The sequence below is a fragment of the Hemiscyllium ocellatum genome, chromosome 4, assembly GCF_020745735.1.
Source record: "Hemiscyllium ocellatum isolate sHemOce1 chromosome 4, sHemOce1.pat.X.cur, whole genome shotgun sequence".
Classification (NCBI taxonomy): Eukaryota; Metazoa; Chordata; class Chondrichthyes; order Orectolobiformes; family Hemiscylliidae; genus Hemiscyllium; species Hemiscyllium ocellatum.
The window spans coordinates 128,581,613-128,603,164 of record NC_083404.1 but is presented as its reverse complement, the minus strand read 5'-3'; positions in this window follow the sequence as shown (position 1 = coordinate 128,603,164).

Sequence of the window (21,552 nt, the reverse complement as noted above, 5' to 3'; positions counted from 1 at the left end):
TAGGGTAGGGGGATTGGGTCTGGGTGGTTACTCTTTGGAGGGTTGGTGTGGACTTATTGGGCTAAAAGGCCTCTTTCCAATGTGTGCGATTCCATCATTCTAAGTAATAGAGCTCTGCCACTTCTCCAACCTCCCCTTCAGTATGAGCCACCTGTGCATTCTTATTTATCTTTGAATTTGCTTTCTGAGCCTCAATTAATGTTGACATGTCAAATATTTCCTTTGAAATCTGATCCGTAAGTGTTTAAAATCTGAATTTCCTTTGAATTATCCTGACTGCTGCGGAAAGTTTCAGTTACTTGAACATCTGCCTGTGCTATTACTTTGACCTCTTGCAATGGGTTCTGTTTGTCCATGGGCGGATTGAGGCATTACACACAATGGAAAAATATCTGGAAGTTGTTCTTGTTACTGTTCTGTCTCTTTAACTTCCTCTGACTTTATGAAATAATGGGGAAAGCTGTGGTCTCTACTTTAGCCAAATCATTACATGGACCATTTGCTTGCAGGTATTTTCTTATCTCCTTCTGCAACCAATAAGAAAACAAGGCACACTCTAAATGCAGTTTTACAATGGAGCTGGGATATACTCTCCAATTATCCTGTTTGACAAACACTTTGGATTTCATTGAACTCTCTGGAAAGCAAACTAAATGTTCCTCCAGCAGAAGAGTTTGAGCAGCTGTTGTGTCTACTAATGGACTTAACTGCATTTTTGGAACAAAAGTGAGTTGTCTTAACTTTTGAGGAAGAAAAATGCTTCCTATTTCACATTTACCCCAGTCAATTCACCCGCAATCATAGCAGCTTTAAACTTCAGTTTCTGTTTGTAGTTGAACCTTACAATCAATGTCTTAGGACCAAAGTTCCCACTTTACTTATGAGGGGAAGACCATTCAGTATAATCCTGGAAAGAAGTGGATATTGAAAGGTAACAGTGTTGCTTGCATTCCCCCAGGAGAAACCTGGGTGCCTGCAGGTGTTCCGGAAGGAGATTGGGAGGAGAGGACCAAGACCTGGATTTCCAACCTGGAAAATGCACTCTTCGACCAGTCCGAAAGATTGAATTCTTAAGAATGCATAGCGTCCCTAAGTTGTATTACAACGTGATCCTTATGGAAGCATCTCAAAATACGCTTTGTAAACTCAACTTAATAATCTGCGATCCAACCAAACACTTTGCACATCTTCCACCACATGCAACCAATAGCCTTCTATATGTCAGCAGCAGAGATGGGGACTAGCGACGCCAAAACTTGAAGTTCAAATCCCAGCTGCAATTATTTGAAAATGGAAGGCACTTGAGGCATCTGAAGACACAGTGATACAGGCTCCATTGAAGTTCTATGGGAATAATAACTTGGATAAAGTTAGTAAAGAACTGTGCAAGCTCAAGTTCCTAAAGGAGATTAAGACCTTCCTAAAGATAGAAAGCGCGGATCCCACAGCAGAAATGGATAAGCCCATGAATTAACCTGGTCCAGAGGGTCAGTGCCACAGACCAATCACAAGGCAATGCAGAGAGTGGGAACTAGCTAAATCATTGAAGCTCAAAAGTCAAGAACCTGGGATCAAATATTATAAAAATGAAAATGTCTCAAATTCTTCGGTCAAAACATCATTTAATATGAATCCATTAAAACTAACTAATAGCTTGTTATCGCATTGTAATTTCTCCACCACTAGCACTACCCTATCAAACGTTCGACCATCCATGTATAAGGATTATCAAAGATAGGATGCTCCATTAGAAACACGAGCCCATTTTTCTGGAAACTGTCCATTCATTAAAAATGCAATGATTAAACAACACAATCCGGTCGTGTCAAAATGACAAATATTTGCAGGAAAACTTGGCTGGAGGATGTTTATTGAACCTTGGTTGAAAGACAAAGATAGGTCATTATGGAAATTTAAGAAAGTTATGGAAACCTGATTTGGTATTTAAGAAAGAATAAGTGACTCCGGTGGTGGACTTTACAGTTTGGTATGAGGACAACAATAACGCTTTGGAAAAAACTTGGGTTGAAAAAGTAAGAAAGTAAAAACATTTAGGTCAGGAGATAAACAAACTGACAGGAGACTCCGAGCCCAGACACTTTGGTTTTGCTATGGGTGCTCATGGCAAGTAGCTCAAGATGAATGACACACTCATGAGGCTCCTGGAAATCGAGACACAAATCCTTTACTCAGGCTGTATCATGACAAACCATTTTCCTGACGCTTGAACTTTCACAAACATTTAGTGACAAGTGAAAGAATGACACAACCATTCTGGTATTATGCTGTGGATGTTGAACACTAACACTAAGGTGCCAGGATTCAGTATTATATTTGAGGATATTTAGTGTTAGCACCAGCATGGCAGGCTATAACATTTGATGGTGGTAAGAAAATTAATTGTTTTATGTTTGACAGTTTAATGCTTAATTTAATATTCAACATTACAATGTTTGCTGTTTAATCTTTTAGTGTTAATAAAACAGTAAGTAATTCTTCAGGGTATTGGCAACAAATGATACATCAAATGATGTTAATATCCTCAGATACAGTGACACAGTGGCTCAGTGGTTAGCACTGTTGCCTCACAGCACCAGGGACCCGGTTTCAATCCTACCCTCGGGCAACTGTGTGGAGCTTACACATTTTCCCTGTGCCTGTGTTTCATCTGGGTGCTCCAGGTATCTGTCCAAAAATGTGCAGGTTAGTGGATTGGCCATACTAAATTGCTGGTAATGCTGAGAGCTGTGTAGGCTGGGTGGATTAGCCATGGGAGGTATCAGGTTGCAGAGATAGGGTGGCATGCTCTTTGGAGGGTCTGTGTGGACTTGTTGAGCTGAATGACCTGTTTCCACACTGTAGGGATTCTATGATAACTAACCAGAATGGCTCTCAGCTCCCAAGCGGTGGTGAATATCCCTGCTTGGTGAATTGGTCCTTTTGGCTTTTCTCAGAGTGACACGTAGACCCGGTTCTCTGCATAACATCAGTGGCTCACAGCTTGAGGTCTTGTACGATGCCAATAAGTGACGTAAAGACTCAAACGAGGCACTCCCATGAGTGTTCCAAAATAGCCAGAAAATCAATGGCAATGTATTGCTTACATTTCCCTAGGGGAAATGGTGAGATACCTAGGTGCCTTAATTGACAGGTATTCTGGAAAGAGATTGGGAGGAGAGGACCAAGACCTGGGTTTCCAACCTGGAAAATGCCACTCTTTGACTAATTTGAAAGATTGAACTCTTAAGAATGTATACCATCCCTAGGTTGTATTGCAACATGATCCTCACGCAAGCATATCAAGGTACACTTTGTTAAGTCAATTTAATAATCTGTAATGCAACCAAACACTTACTACACCTCCCACCACATGAAACAAATGGCCTTCTATATGTTAGAAGCATAACTTCTGACTGCCCAAGTGACCAATTCCAAGTCCCTGGCAAGTTTCAGATTCAGCAGTTAGAACTTTGTAACCAGTTCCCCGCAGAATGTGTAAAAAAAGGCAGGGAGGATGCCAATGAAAATTTAGCAAAGCTGATGCTGGAAAAATTGCTGGAGTTGGTAGTGATATGATTATGGAATATTACAGCACAACTGGCCCTCAGACCTGTGTCAGTTCATTGTAAGTATTATCCAGTAGCTGTGTTCACATTCCCCTATCGCATTCCCTCGAGCCTACAGAATATTTCTCCTTACATGTAACTTGGAATGGATTCGGCTGGACCAGACAGATACTTTGCTTTAAGCAGTTAAATATCTCATGGGAACAGGCTAGTTCACCAATGAACTATTTTATTATGGGAAAACATTGGCGTGGAACATACTGTACAAAAATATTGGCAATTGATACTTAAACAGACGATGTGAAAGTCAGATCCATGGCTACGTATGACTTCTACTGATTTCATCATAATAGTCCTTCCCACATCAGATGTTAGAATTCCCACAGAGATAAGTAGCTTTTGTAGAGAAATGTCAACTTTCAGTGACACAACAAGGTTTCACATCTTAAAACTTTGACAGAATTTGTGATGCTCCTGGGAGCAGGAAGCAAGGTGCAAACTTTATTTTGTGAGAATTCCTGATCGTGGAAGTTTATAACTAAGTTTTCAGAGATTTAAAGGCAGATTAAATTTACTGATAACAAGTATCAGGTTGTTCTTTTGCCAGTCATACTGGCCAGAGGTAAGTTCCTCTTCTCAATTAAGATTTTCTTGAATGTGTAATATGCACCTTCTACATTTCCCATGCATACTAGAGCTGTACAGCTCATGAGATAATGTATATACACCATTCGGACAGCATACCAGCTGTTTGTGGAATTTTCATTTATGAAATGGTCGAGATTATGGTCGAGATCATGTAGTGGTAGTTTAAGTTGCACTGGGCATGGAGGATGGCTGGGAGAAGGAGGCCAGAATGTTGTAGATGGCTGGTTAGGGTTGAAACTCGGTTTGGCCAATTCACTGAGATATCATGAAGGGCTAGCAGTGTTAGCTGCAGGTGTCGGAGAGCCGGATGGATGTTCCTGGCTTACAAGGAATGATTGCCTATCTGGGAGGCCTTTAAATATGGTGGCAGGACTTTCAAATGCATGAGGTAATGGCAGGGCATTGACTTTCTGTCCTCCCCGTTACCATAATCACAGTGCTCCTGATATATGCATACACAATGTGCTAAGAGCTATGTAATTGCACAAGAAAAGTCAACCTGTCCCCAGTGGAAGTGGAACTCACATCTGCACCCATCACTGAACATAGACTACACAATGGACGATTCTACTCTTTCACTTTTAAGCAAACTAGGACTACCATTGATCAAACATTCATTCCAGGTCCCTGGCTTGTGCATTGGTAAGTCAGCTGAAAAGATATTATGATATTGACAAAATGAAAATTTTGTCATCCAAAACAAAAGTCCAATTCCCCAACACAGTTTTGAACAGTGAGATGAGGATTTTGGGAGTGAGCATCAAATAAAGATCTCATTTCACAATTGTACATGACACCATCTATTATAAACCGACTGACTCCCACAGCTACCTGGACTACACCTCCTCCCACCCTGCCCCCTGTAAAAACGCCATCCCATATTCCCAATTCCTTCGTCTCCGCCGCATCTGCTCCCAGGAGGACCAATTCCAACACCGCACAGCCCAGATGGCCTCCTTCTTCAAGGACCGCAGATTCCCCCCAGACGTGATCGACGATGCCCTCCACCGCATCTCCTCCACTTCCCGCTCCTCCGCCCTTGAGCCCCGCTCCTCCAACCGCCACCAAGACAGAACCCCACTGGTTCTCACCTACCACCCCACCAACCTGCGCATACAACGTATTATCCGCCGCCATTTCCGCCACCTCCAAACGGACCCCACCACCAAGGATATATTTCCCTCCCCTCCCCTATCAGCGTTCCGCAAGGACCACTCCCTTCGTGACTCCCTTGTCAGATCCACACCCCCCACCAACCCAACCTCCACCCCCGGCACCTTCCCCTGCAACCGCAGGAAATGTAAAACTTGCGCCCACACCTCCACACTCGCTTCCCTCCAAGGCCCCAAGGGATCCTTCCATATCCGCCACAAGTTCACCTGTACCTCCACACACATCATCTATTGCATCCGCTGCACCCGATGTGGCCTCCTCTATATTGGTGAGACAGGCCGCTTACTTGCGGAACGCTTCAGAGAACACCTCTGGGCCGCCCGAACCAACCAACCCAATCACCCCGTGGCTCAACACTTTAACTCCCCCTCCCACTCCACCGAGGACATGCAGGTCCTTGGACTCCTCCACCGGCAGAACACAACTACACGACGGCTGGAGGAGGAGCGCCTCATCTTCCACCTGGGAACCCTCCAACCACAAGGTATGAATTCAGATTTCTCCAGCTTCCTCATTTCCCCTCCCCCCACCTTGTCTCAGTCGGTTCCCTCAACTCAGCACCGCCCTCCTAACCTGCAATCCTCTTCCTGACCTCTCCGCCCCCACCCCACTCCGGCCTATCACCCTCACCTTGACCTCCTTCCACCTATCCCACCTCCATCGCCCCTCCCCCTAGTCCCTCCTCCCTACCTTTTATCTCAGCCTGCTTGGCTCTCTCTCTCTTATTCCTGATGAAGGGCTTATGCTCGAAACGTCGAATTCTCTATTCCTGAGATGCTGCCTAACCTGCTGTGCTTTGACCAGCAACACATTTGCAGCAGCAACCATCCCTTGGGTAGACATTCGGCTCTTCTGTACTCAGTCCAATATGATTCCCATCTCCTCTGAGGTTTCAAGCATTCCATTCCTTTCCTTGCTTGGTATTATTTAACCCCAGAACTTGCTTTCACATCGAGAGCTGCTATCATTTCTTTCCAGAAAAACAACCTGGGCCTCTCTTTAATGTTTGACAGGTACGTCAACTGTTCTATTTTTGGCAGACTTCAGAAGAGACTCAACAAAGAAAAAAAATTGAATGGACCATGTGGCATTTACATAGGCACTGGAATGGCAATGGCATAAACAGTCCTATCGACACTGCAAAGTCCTCCTTACTAACTTCTGGGGCCTAGTGCCAAAATTGGAAGAGTTCTGTCTGACTAGTCAAGCATAAATCTTGACATAGTCATATGCGTGGAATACCAGACATGCAACATCCTAGAAAGTGCCATCACCACCCCTGTATATGCCCTGTCCCACTGGCAGGACAGACCCAGCAGAGGTGGAAGCTCAGTAGCATACATTCAAGAGGGAGTTGCCTGAGAATATTGAACATCTACTCCAGACTCCATGAAGACTCAAAGCACCAAGTCAAACGTGGGCAAGGAAACCTTCTGCTGATTATCATGCATTGACCTCCCTTGGCTGATGACTCTGTGCCTCTCTGTATCGAACAACACATTGAGGAAGTAAGAGTGGCTTGGCAGCAGCATTACTGATTGAGATGGTCAAGTCTTGAAAGACATCGCTGCTAGACTGTGTCTGCAGCAGGTGCTGAGGCTAAAACATACTTGACCTCATCCTCATCTACCTCCCTGCCTTAGATCCCTAGATGGTGGCAGAGTGAGAGACTACAGCCAGAGCTCTGCCTGTTCCTTTTTTCTCTCTGTTTGTTTTTTCACTCTCGTGTCTTTTTGAGTCTTCTGTCTAGTTCCTCTTCTGCCAATGACCCAGAGCAGAGCGGAAATGGTGGTCAGCAGGTGGGAAGGGAGTGGTCAACAACCCAGAGTGGAGTGAGAATGGTGGCTAGTGGGCCCGAGAGTGAAGTGGGGGATGGCCAGCAGTTGGAGCGGGGGATGGTCAGTGACCCAGAGCGGGGGGGGGGGGGTGGCCAGTGACCCGGAGCAGGGGATGGTCAGCAGCTGGAGCATGGCATGGTCATTGACCCAGAGTGGGGGTTGGTCAGCAGCTGGAGCGGGGATGGTCAGTGATTGGAGTGAGGGGTGGTCAGCAGCTGGAGTGGGGGATGGTCAGTGACCCGGAACGGGGGATGGTCAGCAGCTGGAGCAGGGGATGGTCAGTGACCTGGATTGAGGGGTGGTCAATGACTTGGAGCAGGGGGTGGTCAGTGACCGGGAGCGGGGGATGGTCAGTGACCCGGACTGAGGAGTGGTCAGTGACCTGGAGCGGGAGGTGGTCAGCAGCTGGAGCGGGGAATGGTCAGTGACCTGGAGCGGGGGGTGGTCAGATGCTGGAGTGGGAGATGGTCAGTGACTGGGAGCGGGGGATGGTCAGTGACTGGGAGCAGGGGATGGTCAGTGACTGGGAGCGGGGGATGGTCAGTGACCGGGAGCAGGGGATGGTCAGTGACCCAGAGCGGGGGGGGTGGTGGCCAGTGACCTGGAGCGGGGGGTGGTCAGCAGCTGGAGCGGGGGATGGTCAGTGACCGGGAGCGGGGGATGGTCAGTGACCCGGAGTGAGGGGTGGTCAGTGACCTGGAGCGGGAGGTGGTCAGCAGCTGGAGTTGGGGATGGTCAGCAACCGGAGAGGGGTGTGGTCAGTGACCTGGAGACGGCGGCTGGTGGACCCAGGGTGAAGATGCTACTGGTTGGGAATTGGTGGCACCTGGTCAGACCATACAGAAGCACTTCTAGAAACACTGTAATGTCTATCTTTTATTTCTTATTTTCCTAACTTATATTTATGCTATCTCTATCTGTTCCAATGTAGTGGAACTGTTTTTCTTTAGTTTCTCTATTTTTTGTCCCTAAAACTTGTACCTAAGATGACACTGTGTGTTGGCAGCAGTGTACACTTTCACTGTATGCCTGTTCTTTTGTAACTTGACTACACATGACAATAAACTTAATTCCAATTCCACTTCTCGTCACATCTGTCCATGACTGTATCGGTAAGGGTGACACTGCACATAATTTGAGGAGACAAAGTCATACTTCACTTTCAGGGGACATAGAGGGGTGATAGATATAGGACAGATGTCAGAGGTAGTTTCTTTACTCAGAGAGTAGTAGACATGGGAGGGCATGGAACACACTGCCTGCAATAATAGTAGACTCGCCAACTTTAAGGGCATTTAAATAGGTATTGGATAGGCATTTGAGTGAAAATGGAATAGTGTAGGTTAGATAGGTTTCAGGGTGGTTTTATAGATCGGCGCAACATCGAGGGCTGAAGGGCCTGTACTATGCTTAATGTTCTATGTTCTGTGTTCTGTAACACACCATGTTGCGTGTGTGGCAATATCACTGTGCTAAATGGGACAGACTTCGAACATACCTAGTAACTCAAGACTGGGCATTCTTGAGGTGCTGTGGGCGACCAGCAGCAGCACAATTGTACTTCAGCATAATTTACAACCTTGTAGAATGGATTAGAGTGGTGCTGGAAAAGGCAGCATCCAAGGAGCAGGAAAATCGACGTTTCGGGCAAAAGCCAATTTTCCTGCTCCACGGATGTGCCTGAACTACTGTGCTTTTCCAGCACCACTCCAATCCAGAATCTGGTTTCCAGCATCTGCAGTCATTATTTTTAACCTTGTAGAATGGCCTAATTCCTGGTCTTTGTTCAGAACCTTGATTTTAATGGTGTTTACTGTTATTTTTGCGCAAACTGGACAAAAACAAACAGTGACCAGACAGATATACACCCTGGCAGGTAAATGTCAATTACTGCAAATCAACTATTCGAGCACTGAAAAATCAGCATAAAGAACTGTGAAGTTGCTTTCCCTTAGCTTTAAATATTAACTAAATTAATTTTAAGTTAGTTCAGATTTTTAAAAAATTACTTCTTCCTGTCTTTTTTAACTTTCTCTCTCTGTAGCCCTTCATTTTGCTTTTGGCACCTGATTTGACTTTGCACCAATTATTCCAACTTGGGTCAGATTCTGCATTACTTTATGAAGGATCCTTCAATTTGATTGCTTACATAGCACAAGATTTCTAGCCCTATTTGCTCTGATGAAGACATTGTGTAAAGATGCTGTGCTTTTTGAATGTTGGCTGACAGGAAATTGCTGTGCAAAATTCCCCATTGAATGTTTCTAGGAAAATTCAAGTCTAACAAAACAGCAATCGTACTGCTGAGAGCTAAATCCAGCTGTTAGTTCCTAGCAATGCTGTTGTGGATTATAATAATACAGTTAATTATTACAAAAACATTTCATGGAGGACAATGTATTAGTATGGGTGCTGGCATCATTAGCGGCAACTATAATGAAGCTCATCCCAGTGAGAGACTTGTAGGTTGACCTAGGCTTCAGGTGGTGACTAGGCCCAGGTGGCTGCATTGGTAGCTGAGCATTCCAAACACCTTTATGGAGGTAAGACTTTAGACTTTAAGACCTGAACATTTTCTTACCTTTTGGGCCTTTTTTAAAAAAAAAGTTTCTTTTTGTTTAGTTCTGGTTTTGTAATCCAAGATGGTGCTGGACAATGATGACTTTGTACACTTTTCACTGTACTCATGTAATCCTACACTTGAGTACACGTGGCAATAAAACCTAATTCTAATAAAATCTAATTCTAAATGGGTCAAAGCACAACTGAGGTTTTGTTTTGCTAGCTAGCACATTGAGTAGTTGGTGTAGCTCATTTAACCCTCCTTCAGGGACCATAAAGGTTGATCTTTATTGCTGAGATGAAGGTGAGTACAGTGGTCTCTGCTGAAATAATAAACCCTACCTTCATACAGTTATTGGGATAAAAGGCAATGTACCAGTGCAAAAACTCAATGTAGTTACAGCTGGAACAGATATTCTTCGTGACCACTGTGCATCTCAAAGAGGTATTGCCTTTATAAAAATCCTTTTTGGAAACACTTTCTGTTGTGTGGGAAGACAAACTTGCCCATAAAATTGCTCAATAAAATTTCAATATTTAAACTATTAAAACCTGGTTCACAGAGAAAATCATGTCTGGGAAACAGAACCAAGAATTTCACATCAACCCCAGGCTGACGGTAAGTCCAAGTGAAATTATTTTTCTTTCAGAGGGACAATGTTTCCAGATAATTAAAGCAAACTTCAAAAATAAAAGAAAGCTCCATACGGCACAATGCCTTATGATCTTTCACGATAGATGTATTGCTCGTTCCATTCATATTATAGATTGAGTATTAACACTAAAAAGATAAAACTAATGGTAGATAGAAGGAATACTTTAGTAGGATCATGGTGTCACATGAAACAAGTAGTTCTCGTTTTGACAGATGCCGCCAGACCTATTGAGTTTCTCCAGCACTTTCTTTTTTTCAAATTTTGGTTGGGATATCTAGTCGGCATGGACGGGTTGGACCGAAGGGTCTGTTTCCATGCTGTACATTGCTATGACTCTATGACTCTAAGTCCAATACTTTGCTTTTATAAAAGTCTGTTATAAACATTTGTCAGTTTAGGAGAAATGATAACAGAAGATAGTAGAAGTGATGCATATATTGGGGATAGCCAGCTGTAATTTTCTGAGGGTGAACAACAACAAAAGTTCCATCTACTTTCGTGAGGGCTTCAGAAACCTCGATAATATATAAAGATCTGTGAAGGAAAGTAGAGAGGGTGCTAAAATGTACGGTAAAAATTCTGTTTACATATCATAAGACAGATAAAAGAATACTTAAAATTGCAAGAACAATAAAGATCTCTGCAAAGCGACATCCTGAAAAGAAAACATCAGTATTTTGGCCATTTGATCAGATATGGAAAACTACAGAGATCTCTTCAAGAAGGTAAAGTGGAGGGCAACATGAAATGGTGGTCAGCTTGGAAGAGATGGCTGATAAACTGCTGCAGATCAGCTACAGTGAGTGCATACGGATGAAGCAGGATAGCAGAGTATGGTATAGAATGAGCAAGATCACCCAGCAGGAGAGCCAAACCCAGCAGGAGTGCCAAATCCTGCAGGAGTGCCAAATCCAGCAGGAGTGCCAAATCCAGCAGGAGAGCCAAATCCAGCAGGAGTGCCAAATCCAGCAGGAGTGCCAAATCCTGCAGGAGTGCCAAATCCAGCAGGAGAGCCAAATCCAGCAGGAGTGCCAAATCCTGCAGGAGTGCCAAACAGCAGGAGCAGTATTGCTAGAAAATTTTAAAAAACATAATGAAGCATGGTACTCAATTAAAAAATCGGTAAAATAATTGTAACCCAAGCAAAGTGTAATGCCCCAGACTTTGTTGACAAGCTTTTTGAAAATGTGACATTGTCACTGACTCATATTATTTGGTTATGATCTCAGCTGATAATAATGTTAAAGAATTCAGGTTTCACACTTAAATCTTTGTCTGATAGACTGTATATTTGAGTTTTGCAATTTGTTTGCTGTGGTATTCAGTCACAGAACATATTTATAATGATCTGCCAATGTAATTTAAATAAAATAACATCAAAGTTTATTACACAGAAGAGAAGAAAATCAGGATATACTTTACACCAACTATCTGGAATAGTCATATTGGTTCTTTGGACAAGTGTAGTCCGAATTAATTCAGTGGCACCATGTCTTGCTCTCTGTACAGGAGGCTGCAAGAATGTGGAAGAGCAGTGTTTATAGGGAATTCTTTAGTTTGGCAAACATACACATTTCTGAGACCAGAAACATGATGCCAGGATGGCATGTTGCCCTCCTGGTGCCAGGGTCAACAATGTCACAAAGTGATTGCAGAGTAGACAGCCAGATGTCATGGCACCAATGACCAATAGGAAGGAGGAATGGAATGCTGAAAGTGATTTCACAGATATAAAAGGAGATTGAAAAGCAGGGTCTCCAAATCTCTATCCCAGTCCCATATGTTAGACAGCACAGAAATAGAAAATACAAATGATTGAACATATGCCAAAAAAAAAACTGGTGTAGGAGGGAAGGTTTCCGAGGCATTGGGACCAGCTCTGAGCAGGTTGGACCTGCAGAAGATGGATGAGTTGCAGCTTGGCAGGACTGGGACCAACATCTCCGCAGGCAGATTAACTAGTGCTGTCGAGGAGGATTTATATGAGATTAACAGGAGACTGGAACCCAAGATGCAGCTCAGAACCAAAACTGGTAAGAGGAAGTAAAAGGGTAATAAGCAGAAATAGAAGACAAATGAAGCATAACATAAGATGAAAATGAAGAAAAATATGAAAAATGCTGAATAAATGGCTCTCTATTTGATTATTTGAATGCACAAATTGAGGTAAACTGATATGATTCAAATTGTGATAGGCTGACTAACTTTGAGAATTGAAAATCTAAGGACATTCTATATATCGGAGGAATAGATTAAAAAAAGGAAAAGGAGGTGGTGCAGTCCTAATTAGCATTCCTAATCAGCAGTGACATTGCTAAGAGAATACCTTCAATGAAATGACAGAATCAGTCTGGGTGGAACTAAGAAACAGCAAGTTACAGATTGTATTGGATTAAAGGTGGTGGGTTATAAGAACGTAAAAAACAACAGTACATCTAAAACCTAACAAAAAAAGACCAAAAAATCGATGAAGGAAGTGAAAAGGGAATATGAATGCAAGCTAGTGAGGAACAGAAAGGATACATACAGGCCTATCGTAGTGAAGGAAGATGGGAGGTGGGATTTGAAGGTGCTGTCTAAGGAGCCTTAGGTGAGTGTCTACAGTGCATCTAGTAGACAGTACACATTGCTGCTGCTGAGCATTGATCATGGAGGAAATGAATGTTTGTGGATGTGGAGCCAAACAAAGCAGGCTGCTTTATCTCAGATGTTGTCAAGCTTTCTGAGTGTTGTTGGAGTTGTACTCATCCAATAATGGTGGACAGTCTCCGAGGAGTCGAGGGAGAATTACTGACCAATTTATCAGCCACTATTTATATAGTGTGTCCAGCTTCGTTGGTAAACCTCAGGATGTTGATCGTGGGGGAATTCAGTAATGGTAACATCATTGAGTGTCAAGTGGTAGTGTTTAGACTTGCCTCTTATTGGAAATAGTCATTTGTGTGGTATTTGTATAGTGTGAATGTTTCTTACTGCCTTTCAGCCCAAGCATGATATTGTCCAGGTCTTGCTGAATTTGAACATGGATGGCTTTAGTATTTGAGGAGTCACAAATGGTGCTGAAAATTGTGCATTCATCAGCAAACATGCCCACTTCTGACCTTCTGATGGATGGAGGTTCATTGATGATGTAGCTGAAGTAGGCTGACCCTGAGGAACTTCTGCAGCAATATCCTGAAGCTGAGATGACTGACCTCCAACAACCACAACCATCTTCCTATTTGTCTGATACGACTGCAACCAGGTTGAGAGTTTTCCTTTGATTCCCATTGATTTGCTCGGGCTCCTTGATGGCACACTTGTTCAAACGTGGCCTTGATGTCAAGGGCAGTCACTCTCACCTCAGCTCTGGAATTCATCTCTTTTGTTGATGTTTGAACCAAGGCTGTAATGAGGTCAGGAGCTGAGTGGCCCTGGCAGAACTTAAACTAGGCATCACTAAGCAGGTTGTTGCTGAGCAGGTGCTGCATGATAGCACTGTTGATGACTCTATCCATCACTTCACTGATGATTGAGAGTAGACTGATGGAACAGTAACTGGCCCGGTTGGATTTATCCTGCTTATTTATGTACAGGCTTAATCCGGGCGATTTTCCACATTGTCACATAGATGACCGTGTTGTAACTGCATTGGAAGAGATTGGCTAGGGGTGTAGTAAGTTCTGGAGCACAAGTCTTCAGTGCTATTGATGAAATATTGTTAGGGTCCATAGACTCTGCAGAATCTTGTACCTCCAACTATTTTTGAAAATTACGTGGCGTGAATCAAATTGGTTGAAAACTAGCAGCTGTGATGTGGGGGATCATTGGAGGAGGACAAAATAAATTACCCACTTGACACTTCTGGCTGAATGTTGTTACAAATGCTTCAATCTTATTCCTTATCCTAAAGTGTTCAGCTTGTGAATCATTGATAGAAACAATATATATTGATGGATGTTTCCACAGGCTGGTAGCTGTAGAACCATTATAACTAACCTCAGCATAAGAGGCAAGCCATTTAAGACTGAGAAGAGGAGGAATTTCTTCATGCAGAGCCTGGTGAAGTTTGGGAATTCTCCACCCAAAGGCTGTGGAATCTCATTCATTGAGCAGGTTCAACTCAGAAATCAAATGGTGGTGAACATCGTGCGATCATTGGCAAACAACTCCACTCATGACTTTATAATGGAGGGAAGAACGTTGATGAAACAGCTGGAGATAGTTGGGCCCAGGACACCACCATAAGGAACTCCTGCAGCAATGTCCTGGAGCTGAGAGACTGACCTTCAACAACCAGATCCATCTTGCTATGTGCCAAGTATGACTCCAACCAGCAGAGAGTTTTCCATCTGATTCCCATTGTTTTCAGTTTTGTTAGGGCTCCTTGTTGTCACATTTGGTCAAATGTTTAACTTAGAAAGCGACATTGATGAGATGGTTAGCTACGATCTATAGCTTGCCCCTGTTTCAATGTTCTAATTCTCCTACCTCCCTGCAGATCATCATACTTCCTTGCCAGCCCATTTTCTATAATTCCTTCTGTATCAAGCCCTTGTATCTGTGGAGTCCACTTTCATTCCTGATCCAGGGAGTTCATTATTATCTGTACAAAGCCTGGTACACTTTATCGAACTCAACATATCGGCCTTTAAAGTATGTCAGGTTATAATTACAGAAAAGGGAGTCTCCGTTGCTCTGTGGCTGCAGCTCAATTCTCTAACATTGCTGGTCTGTTCAGGGAGTCCAGAGTCACAATGGCTGAATGGGACTTTTATGTTAAAACCAGCACTTAGTATTTCATGACCTGACCTTTTAAATTGGTTCCATCAAACTCCTTCTGAAGTTACATTGTGAGTGAATGTGCCAGAATCGTTGAAATTCTGTCTCTGCAGAAAGTTCAGTAGTTTGATTTAATTATTTGCATGTGTTGGTTACACTTTACATAAGAGAAGACTTGAGCATTAATCTCCAAGACTTGACATCTCCTTTGGCTTGGCGTCAGTTTTCTCAAAGTATGCTCCTGTGAAATTGATTTATGCCTTCATGGGATCTGGGCTGCACTGGCTGAGGCAGCATTTATTGCCCATTTCCATTTAAATAGAACCATAGAGAACAGGAGCAGGAGGAGGTCATTCAGCTATTCACTATGATCATGGCTAACCATCCAGCTCAAAAGCCTGTTCCCACTTTTCATCCATATTCTTGGGTCCATTTAACCCCGAGTGCTATATCCAACTCCTTCTTAAAATCAAACAATGTTTTGGCTTTGATTGTTTTTTTGTGGTTGTGAATTTTACCCCCTCTCAATCCTAAATGGTTTAGCCCCATATCCTTTGGCTGAGACACCTGGTTCTGGACACCCTATGTTCAACAGGAACATCCTTCCTTCCTGGTCTCATTGCTCATTCCCCTCTCTCAGTTTATAGCCATTCAGATAATAATCTGCATTCCTGAGTTTGCTCTCAAAGTGAACAAACAAGCATTTATCCACATTTTGTAGCATCTGCAATGTATTTGTCTAAGTCACATTGAAGCATCTCTGCATCCTCCTCACAGCTTACCTTCCCTTTGAGTCATCTGCAAATTAGGACATATTACATTTAGTTCTCTCATCTAAGTCATTAATATATATTATGAATAATTGGGGTCTTAGCACCGATCCCTGTGGCACACACTAGTCACTTCCTGTCATTCTGAAAAAATACTCATTTATTCCTTCTCCTTGGTTCGTGTTTGCCAGCCAGTTTTCTATCCATCTACACATGATCCTCTGCTGTAATTTTACATACTCATCACTTGTGGGGGAGTTTGTTGAAAGACTTCTGAAAATCCAAATATACCACATTGTATGAGGTGAAACTTATCAGCATATTGAAACCTGGCAAAGAATACATTGCAATATGTCATTATAGAAACTTGCACAGGTTATACATCATTTGTAGATTGTTATTGATGTCGAAGTATAAACTGATACAGCAAAAGTTGTTTTACCTGACACCTTATGAAGAGGACACTTGATAAATCAGCAAAATACCACGATATTTGCTATATTATTCAGATTAACTGTTATAGCTTTTTAATTTATTTACCTCTGTGTAAATATACTGTTGTTCATTTATATGCCCACATGAAATATCAACAGTTGATTCAATTTCAAGTCAATTTCTCCTCAAATGCTGTGATGTAACGCAATGTTCGAGGGTGCAAGTCAGAAGGCTCTCCACCAGTACATTTTATTTAAGGCAAAGTTGCATTATTATTTATGCTGTAAATAAAGTATAATAGAAATGTGCATACCTCCTGCAATACATTTCTATTACTTAGTGTGTGTTTTTACATTAATTAAGTGGACTTCTTGACTATTCAGAATATTTGATCAACTGGCAAACTCCTGCCCATAGGTGCTTGGTAATAAAAACAATTGTAATTGTAATTGTTCAGTTAAGATAAAATTGCCAGCAGTTACATCCTGGCAGTTTCTCAAATTCCTGAAAGATGTGCATTTTTATAGCCCCTTTCATGACCTCTGCATCTATCTCTGCATTATATAGCATCTAAGTAAGTATTTCTTTGAAATGTAATTACTGTTGTAACATTTGTAATGGAGACCAAAAGGTTGACAAAACTGGTGGTGATGAGAGCAAGGGAGACCATAGATGGGTCAAAATTACCTCATGAAAAGATTAAGAATGGAAGGATTGCTGGAAAAGGAGAACAATTATATTAATGGCACCTCCTTAGGATTCTCATGAATTTTCTGCTGAAAATATAATGGATGATTAGAGGATGCTTTTGAGAATTGAACCTCAAACACCAAAGGTTCATCCGATAGGAAGGAAGTATGGACAGGCAGCAAAAGTGAAAGGATTACTGAATCTTTTTGAAGACCATAGGCCATAGAAGACTAGTTCAACATTTTCGGTCTCCTTCTCCAAGAAATATTTACTGGCATTGAAGATAATCCAGAGAAGATTCACTAGGCTGATATTGGGTTTAGAGGGAGTGTCTTATCTGGAGTGGCTGAGTTGATTGCTCCTGTCCTTATTGGAATTTAGAAGAATGAGAAGCATTTTTTGAAACATATGAGATTCCTCGGGGACTTGACAGGATAGATGTGAAGAGTTGTTTCACTTTGTGAAAAATTCTACAACAAGAGGGCATTACCTAAGAATACGGAGTCCCATCTAAATGTAAATGAGGAAAAATTTCTCCCTCAGTGGGTCGTAAATCTGTGAAGATCTTTCCAGTCAAGGCTGGGTTGTTAAATACAGTATATACAAGGGTGAGATAAACAGAGTTTTAATCAGTAAGGGAATCAAGAGTTACAGGGAAAAGGGAGGAAAGTGGAGTTGTGGATTATCAGATCAGCCTGGATCTACTGGAAAAAGACAAAAAACTATAGGGCTGGAATCCAAAGTAGCCAGGCAGGAAGGAGGCTGGAAGAATACAGCAAGCCAGGCAGCATCAGGAGGGGGAGAAGTCAACATTATGGGGGTAACCCTTCTTCAGGACTGGGGGTGGGCATAGGAGGAACTGCAGATAAAAGAAGTGGCAGAGGCAGGATGGTGATGCAGGGATAGGTGAAGACAGGTAGTGGGTACAACCTGGTTGGTCAATGGGAGAAATGAAATTGGTTAGTGGCAGAGAGGAGGGAAAGGGAAGGGGAATTAAAATCAGCTGTGACTGGGAGATCCAGTCTGCCCCTGCAGGCCTGGCTGAGATGCTCAGTGAACTGTTCCCTCAGTTTACATTTGGTCTGCCCGATCGGACCTCCCAGCCACTGCCCATTTTAATTCCCCTTCCCACTCCCTTTCCAACATGACCATCCTTGGCCTCCTCCATTGCCACAACAAATCAAACCGCAAATTGGAGGAACAACACCTCATCGTCTGTCTGTGCTCTGTACAGCCTGGAGGACTCAACACCGAGTCAAGTTCAAATAATCTTCCTTCTCATCCCACGACTCTCTTCCCAGCCCCTTTCCCTCCCTTCCACTCGTCCCTACCACAAATGAATTTATTCCTCCCATCAACCAACCAGGTTGTACCCTCTGCATGTCTTCACCTATCCCCACTTTGCCACCCTGTTCCCACCCCCCGCCACCCACTATATCTGCAGCTCCCCCTACATCCACCTCTAGTCCTGAAGAATGGTTACACCCAAAACGTTGACTTCTCTACCTCCTGATGCTGCCTGGCTTGCCGAGGTTCTATTGGAAAAGCAGACTTGATGACCTGAATGGTCTACTCATGTTCCTGTGTCTTCATGTCTTGCGGCCTTAAGGACGTAAGAAGGAGAGGGTTAAAATTTTGAATGACGGATTCTGGAAACTTTGACTCTGGAATATATTATAAATATACCATCCAAAATTAAGCAAATGCTTGAGACTTTGACATTTATAGAGCAGAGGGTTTCAATTTGCTGAAGGGGTTTGAAAAAGTAAATCCACTGGGATGCATGAATTGCATCCAGCATATTTATAGAAACAAGGGAGATAATTTGTCAAATATTTTAGAGAGAGAGGGAGAGATAAAGAGAGAGTTTAATTGATTGAAAACAGGCAAATGCAGTTCTCTCAATCAAGAAGAACAACAAAGACGCAGTGATTAACTCTGGATCCATTCAACTGAACTCCATGACTACAAACTGAAAGGAGTCAGAAACAAATAACAATATAAATTATGGTTTTGAAAGGATGGATCTTGTCTGACAAAGCACAGATTTTTTTTGTGGTGCTGATATCCTTGGTTGATGGGAACTCAGAATATAATGTAAATAACATCACAGAATCCTCACAGTGCAGATAGAGGCCATTTGGCCTATTGAGTCTGTACCAACCCTCCAAAAAGCACTTGCCCCCACCCCCCACCTCCCCAGATCTACCCTATCCCTGCTTTCTTTCACTTTCCATGACTAATCGACCTAAATTGCACATCCTTGGACTGTGGGAGGAAACTGGATCACCCAGAGGAAACCCACACAGACAGGGGGAGAGCATGCAAACTCCACGCCAATAGCTGCCTGCGACTGGAATCACACCCGTGTCTCTGGAGCTTTATCAATTACAGGGGATTGATAAAGTACTACATGATAACACCCTTTAGAAACAAAGTTCAGTGAGTTTTAATGTAGATGTAGATGAAAATAATTGGTTAATGCAAAAAAAAACACAGAATACAGATTGTATCTCTATCATCTAGCACCGTTGAATTTCGAGTTGAGAGTGCAGTGCTGGAAAAGCACAACACATCAGGCAGCATCCAAGGAGCAGGGAGAATTGACATTTCAGGCATAAGCCCTTCATCAAGATCTGCGCCATTAAATTTGCCAGACCACAGGAGCCAACATGGGGTTTTCAAACATTTTTAGAAAGTGCTGTGCATCATTAAATGAGAAGAAAAGCAATTATTTTGCAGAGATCACCTTACCCATTGGTATAATTCCAAAAATCTGGAAGCACTATAAGTTCTTTGGAAATCGAGACACACCTCAGAGTTCAATGTTGTCAGAGCATACCAGATCACAGAGCTGGCCCAACGAGCGAGTGGCTGATTAGAGATGTACAATCTGTAGCTCAAAGTGAATGGGTTATGATGAATGGCAAGTGTTAAATAAACTATCACAGAAGTTTTGCTGGGACCTTTTCTATTAATGGTGTATATTAAAGACTAGGAATTTTAGTCTTAATGCATTTAACCTAAATTCATATAGACACAGATAAAGTACTGTTTATCAGAAGGAGGTACAGAGGCTAGGAATTCTGTGGTGAGTAACTTGTCTCCTGACTCCCCAAGGTCTGGTCACCATCTATAATGCATAAGTCAGGAGTGTGATGGACTACTCCTCAACAGTAGCAGCAACTGTTGAAACTCATCAATGCCTTTTAGTAAGCGCCTTCCAAATCCAAAACCACTATCATCTCGAAGGACAAGGACATCTGGTAGATGAGAACACCACCTCTAAGTTCCCCTCCAAGCTATTTCCCATCCTGACATGGAAATATGCTGCTGTTTCTTTAGTGTTGTTGGGTCAAAATGTTGGAACATCCTTCCTAACAGAACTGTGGGTGTACTTACACCAAATGGAATACAACTCACCACCACATTCTCAAGAGGAATTAGTAGTGATAATTAATGTGATGAGTCAGTAAAGCCAAAGCCCTTGAATGAATAAAATATATATATATATATATATACATTGCATAGAACCAACTCAGGGGAAACATTAAGGATTCCTGGGAATACTGGCTGACTCAGTTCACTGATTGCCCCAACATTTCTGCTTTATTTCAAGATGTTAGTTGGAAAAGAAAAATATTGCAGCCAACCTTTATTCAGTCTGACACTTATTATATAGTAAAACAGGTTGCAAGTGTACATCTCCAAATTCAACAATACTCCAGATTGCATAAGAATATCTTTATATCTTCTAAAGTAAAACCCAAAATCATACTGTCTACTTGTGTTTAACTAATCACGATTGACAATTAGTGAACAACTTAAGTTCAGATTTCCAGGAACTATGCTAAAGCTGTTCTATTCTGAAATAAAATTTCCACCATCTTACCAGATTATAGGGCTGGTCCCTCATTATAGAGAGACATGACCAGTGTTAACCTGGGGGTCACCATGCCTCAGAATGTGGGGGGGGGGGGGGGTGGAGGTGTTGGAGTGGGGAGTGGGAGGGAACCAGGGTCAGAAGGACAGTTTTTCATGGTAACCTCAGCTGATGTGGGAATTGAGTCCAAGATGTTAGCATCACTCTGCATCACAAGCTAGATATCCAGACAATCGAGCAAACCAACCTCGTATCTTATACCCTAGCGTGGCCAAGGCTGGAATTCCATGTACTATGTGGCACAATGTTATGGAGGAGATTCGACAGCTATCAGAGGCAGTGATATTGAAAAGTAGGATTTGGGTGTGGTGTTGAAAGGAAGGGCTGTGAGAATGAACTGAAAAGCTTTAATGAAATGAGAAGTTCGATAGGAGTCATAAAAAAAGAGGTGTATAAGATAACGAAAAGGATGGAGAAAGTAAAGTACGTTATGAAGGGTGGTTTTAGGATTGCCATCTGGAACCAGACCTGATAAAATGTCATCAATCTAAAACATTAAATTTCTCTCTC